The sequence below is a fragment of the Saccopteryx leptura genome, chromosome 8, assembly GCF_036850995.1.
Source record: "Saccopteryx leptura isolate mSacLep1 chromosome 8, mSacLep1_pri_phased_curated, whole genome shotgun sequence".
NCBI lineage: Eukaryota > Metazoa > Chordata > Mammalia > Chiroptera > Emballonuridae > Saccopteryx > Saccopteryx leptura.
The window spans coordinates 83,169,972-83,175,971 of NC_089510.1; positions in this window are offsets into that span (position 1 = coordinate 83,169,972).

A 6,000-nucleotide genomic window follows, 5' to 3' on the forward strand; every position below is an offset into this window, starting at 1 on the left:
CTCTCAATTAAAAAGAAAAAAGAAAAAAGAAAAAAATTTTTTTAAGTTGTGATCTGATTAGTTAATTTGTATATAGCAGTGTCTACTCTCATATACAGTAACTGGCCTACACTTTACAACACAATGCTTTGTTACAGAGCCAACTTGTTTATTTCTCTGATGGGTTTGAAAAAAGTATTCCCTTTTTAAAACAAAAGAGAAAAAGAAAGTAAGAAAGAGTAATGCTCTTAAGTAGTATATCATATTGATAGCTTCCAGGTTGTAATAAGGGACATTTGCAAAACTGGAAGAGAAAGGGGCATCCTAAAAGATCATGATCTTAGGAGGTAATCCTTTGTCAACATATGCAAAGTGCAAAGGGAGTTTGCATTGCATAGGATTGTTCAGGAGTTATTTCATACACCTGGAATTGGTAAGAATAAGAAAATTCCATTCCAAATTGTTAAAAAAAAATTAAAGTTATGTTCCATGAATGGCTTGTGCTACCAAAAGTCAAGCTGGCCAAAAGCACTGAAGGTTGTTGTTCTTTTTTGTTGTTGTTTTGGTTTTTTGGGTTTTTTTGAGAGAGAGAGAGAAAGAGGAAGGGAGAGAAAGAAAAGCATCAACTCATTATTCCACTTAGCTGTGCACCTATTGATTGCTTCTCATATATGCCCTGACCAGGGCTCAAACCAGCACTCTCAGGATCAAGTAAGCACCCTTGGGGTCAAACCCAGACCAGGGCTCGAGCCAACCACCTCAGGAGTAAGCCAGTGCCCTCCAGGTTGAGCTGCGCTCTTGAGATCAAGCCTCTGCAGTCAAGCTGGTTACCCCAGGATTGAGCCAGCAATGTTGGTGCTCCAGGATGCACTCTCTCCATTGCACCACTGGCCAGGGCTGAAGATGTTTTTGATAAAGGTCTCTATAATGAGTAACCAACTAATCAGAAATAAGGAAAAAATGGTTTCATGTGTGGAGGAGAAATGGGAAGGTATAAACGACAAAGTTAAATCAGCAGAAAAAAAGCCAAATAAAAAGACCCACCCCTGCCTGGCCTGTGGTGGCGCAGTGGATAAAGTGTTGACCTGGAACACTTGAGGTCACTAGTTTGAAACCCTGGGCTTGCCTGGTCAAGGCACATATATGGAAGTTGATACTTCTTGCTCCATCCTCTCTTTTCTCTCTCTCTCTTTCTCTCTCTCCCTTCCTTAAAAATGAATAAATAAAATCTAAAATAATAAAAAAGATCGACCCCCTTTCATCCACTGCCAAATGTCAGTATCTAGTATATAATAGACTGAGGTTGTATAATTTACCTCTCTCAGAAAAATACCAGTTACTTTTATTTTCCAAAATCATGACAAAAATAACTTAAGAATCTAAAAGTGAACTAATTTTTACTTTGTATTTTTTGTACTGAATTTTAAAAATATGTAAAATTATTACTTTTTTAATAAAAATAGCTCCATGTTAAAGTGCGTCGTTTTTGTTTATCTTACACTTACATTTGTTTATAGTACCAACATTACTAAAAGTAGAGAAAAAAACTTCTAATCTCTTTTTAATCTCTTTTATCTGACATCTTCCAGAAGAAATTGCTTACTTTCATTTAATATGATAAAAATATACTGATTCTTTACTTTATGGTTAATGCTTTTTTTATAGTCTGAATTTTCCCACCAAAAGAATGTATTGAAGTCCTACTCCCCAATATCTCAGAATGTGACCTTCTTTCTAAAGAAGGTTGTTGCAGATGTGATTAGTTAATTGAGGTCATAGTGCAGGTGTCAGGAACCTATGGCTCATGAGCCAGATGTGGCTCTTTTGATGGCTGCTTCTGGGTCACAGACAAATCTTTAATAAAAAAAAAATAATAACATTAAAAATATAAAACATTCTCATGTATTACAGTCCATTTCCTACCACTCATGTTCATGGCTGCAGGTTGATGGAGCCAATCACAGCTGTCCTCTGGGACAACACCAAATTTTTATTGGATAATGCGTAACATACACGGGTCGTTGTATGGCTTCACGGAATTACATTTTAAAATATGTGGCGTTCATGGCTCTCTCAGCCAAAAAGTTTCCTGACCCCTGTCATAGTGGGGTAAGGTGGGGCCTTAATACAATATGACTAATGTTTCTCTAAAGAGAAGAAAATTTGGAAACAGAAACAGACACACAGGGAAAACTCCCATGTGACAGCAGAGGCAGAGATTGGAGTAATATAGCTGCAAGGTAAGGACCCAAGGATTGACGGCCAGAGATCTAAGATGGTGGTAAAATAGGTGGATGTTACCCTCAGCTTTTCCCAGGACCAAACTGGAATTACAAATAAAATATAGAGCAGTCAGCCTGAATAACCAACTGAAGACTAGCTGAAAAGAAGTATTATAAGCAAGGATTTATAGAAGATGCCACACTGAGACAAGTAAAAAGAGCAGAGACACAAAAAGGGCTAGATTCTGCCCCCAAAGGTCGCAGCTGAGATTTCAGAGGGACATTTCAGCCGCAAAGGTTCCCCTCAGAGAAACATGGGGTCTCAACCCCAAATTGGGCATCCCATCCCAGAGCCCAAAGCTGGGAGGAGGAAGGTGCCCACATAACATGTGGCTGTGAAAATCAGAGGAGATTCTGTTTGCCAGAGAGAGACAGGAGTCTGCTAGAAACACAAGGGCCCTCTTAAAGAGTAGATATAGAAAATCTCATTTTCAGCCACCCACCTTGGGCTCTGGCAAAGGAAGGGCAGAGCAGACTAGAGTCACATGAGGAGAGACTGGGGTTTGTGGCTCTGGGGAGAAAGCTAAAAAGACAGCTGCCAGGATACCTGTGCAGAGTCACTCTCCCACACTGAGGATGCCATCTTTTTTGGATGGAGCATTCCCTTCTGTATGCATCAGCCTGGGGGAAAGCAATTGCCCCACCTTATGTAGCCTGTGCACTGTTAAAGAATCAGCTGCCTGAGCCAGGGTGTACATGTATGGGCTGACTCAGGGCCTGTCAGTGACTGAGTTGTGTGGCTTTGGGGTAGAGGCTATTTCCATAATTTCCCCATGAACCTGACTGATGACTCCCCATCACAGGAAATCCAATAAACGCACTCTCCCTGCAGCCCTACCCTCCCAACTCCTACTAGCCCTGCCTTACCAAATTCTGAATTGTGTGGCTCTGAGATGAGGGCCATTCTTTCCACCATCCTCCAAGCCTGACTGGCACCTTCCTCTCATAAGAGATCCATTAGCTCCATCCTCCCTATTCCCAGCAGCCCAGCCCTGTTCAGATCAGGCTCTGGGAAGAACCTTGGATAGACTAAGTTTTGTTGCTATAGGACAAAGGCCATTTTTCCCCTTATATTCCCAAGCAGTGCAGAGCCCTCCCTTCACATGACCAAATCTTGATCTTTTGGGGCCTGATAAACTCTACTGGCCTCACCCTGAAGATCCCAGCCCAACACAAAATTGTGCAAGCACCCAGCAGGTGGCAGCTAGACATGGTATATGCTGAGACATTTGCTGAAGGGCCTCAGACCCAGCACTGGCTCTGAGTTTGAACCTGTATCAATCTGGTGAGCACTGCTCACTCCTACCTGGTGACTCACTGAGAACCTACCTCATGCAACTTGCATACCACCAGTGGTTCTTTCAGTGACTGAACCTAACAGACAACCTAACAATGAAGGCAGCAATGGCAGATCTTGGGATGCCTTGGGACTTTTGCAGATCAATCCATGGGTCCAGTGCTGGTAGAAGCTTGGTCCTTTCTGCACATATCCAGTCCCAGGAGAGGCAACCACAATTGTAAATAGCTTGTAGCTCCAAACAGTTTCCTCAAGGCAAGTCACAGGCAGCATCTGACATTGGTCTACAACAGAGTCCCTCCCAAGAGGCCCCAGAACCAACACACTCATTGGTCAGCTTCAGACAGCATCATAACAAGATCCAATTAACTTCACAAGCAGCACACCCAAAGGGAGATCTCAGTAGGCACCAGGCTCTGCTGAGGTGAATTCTGCTTCATTAGATTAGTTCCTGCACAGTAGTTTGTACACTGAGGTACAGGTTAATCCTCACAGTTATCCAGCCAGTGGATTGACCACATGCACAAAAAGGCCAATAGAAATCAAGCCTCAGTTACAACAAGAGGGTACACATAACTCAACAAGGGACATTCCTGCAGCACACAGCTCAGGTGATCAAGAAGGCTGCATCAACGGGTCCCACAAGACAGCTACTACATAAGACCACCCTACCAAGACTGGAAGTCCTAGCAGATCTACTTAATACATACAAACAAACAAAACGAAGCAGCAAAAATGCAGGGTCAAAGAAACATGTTTCAAATAAAAGAACAAGAGAAATCTTTAGAAAAATAGCTAAACAAAATGGAGGCAATAATCTTTACCAGATATAAAGTTTAAATATAAACAGTAATAAGGATGCTCAAGGAACTTAGAATTTCAACAAAAAGATAGCAATCATAAAAAAAGATATAAAAACTATAAAAAAGCACCAGTCAGAAGTGAAGAATACGATATGTGAAATGACGAATACACTAGAAGGAATAAACAGTAGGTTGGATGAAGCAGAGAATCAGATCAGCAATTTGGAAGGTAAGGTAACAGAAAACATCCAACCATAGCAGGAAAAAGAAAATAGAATTTTTAAAAATGAGACTAGCCTAAGGTCAGATGACTTTACTGGTGAATTCTACCATATTTTAAAAATGAATTGTCACAAATTCTTATCAAACTCTTCCAAAACATTTGACAAGAACAGTTTTTAAAACTCATTCTTACCCTTATACCTTTATACTAAAGCCAGACAAACACATTGGAAGAAAATAAAACTAAGGGCCAATATCTTTCATGAGTATAAGTGCAAGAGTACTCAACAAAACACTACCAAACAAAATTCAATAACATAGTAAAAAAATTATACACTATGTCCAAGTGGGATTTACCCCTGGGATGTAAAAATAGTTCAACATATAAAAATAACCACATTAATAGAAAAAGGAAGAAAAAAATCATGAAAAAATAAAAATAAAAAATAAGGATTTATCTTAAAGTCTATTTTGTCTGGTATAAGTATTATTACCCCTGCTTTTTTGTTTGTTTCCATTTCCATGAAATTTTTTTTCTATCCTTTTACTTTCAATCTCTATGTGTCTTTCAATACAAAGTCAGTCTCTTGTAAGCAGCATATGTAAGGGTTCTTGTTCTGTTATCCATTCAGCCATCATATGTCTTCTTGAAAATTTTTATTTCTTGAGTTTTGTGAGAGAGGAAAGGAAAAAGAGAGAGTCAGGAACATCAATCAAACTGGCAAACTCTGCTCTTTGGGTCAATCCTCAAACCCAGTGGTAGTCAACCTGGTCCCTACCACCCACTAGTGGGCATTCCAGCTTTCATGGTCGGTGGTAGCAGAGCAACCAAAGTATAAATAAAAAGATAGATTTAACTATAGTAAGTTGTTTTATAAAGATTTATTCTGCCAAACTTTGCGAAAATCTGACATCAAGTACTTGGTAAGTAATTATTATTATATGCTTTAACTTGCTGTAGCTCTGCTTTATAAATTTTATAAAGTAAAGTTACTTCCCTACTTTATAAATCACCATTACTGTGGAACCAATGGGCGGTTAGAAAATTTTACTACTCAGATGACGTCAGAGTAATGGCGCGGTAGGAAGCCATACCAATAAATCTCCCCCAAAACTCAACAAGATCTTCAACCAGAAACAGAAAAACCTATCCTTAGAGCCTCCAGATGTTTTGCAATACACTCCAAGGTATGGTCGAGCGAAAAATTGGCTAAATATATAATCAAACCCCGAAGGAAATAGGGAGTAAGAAATGCTCCGCCTTCCTCACTAACCTAAATAGGACTGCTTTTACTGGGAACTGAGAATATAGAAACTGAGGCGGGTAAAGGGGGTGAATAGATCCAGGCCATGGCACAAACGGCCGAACCAGGCTGTGGCACGGAGATCCAAGCCGAGAAAAAACTGTGCCTGTGGC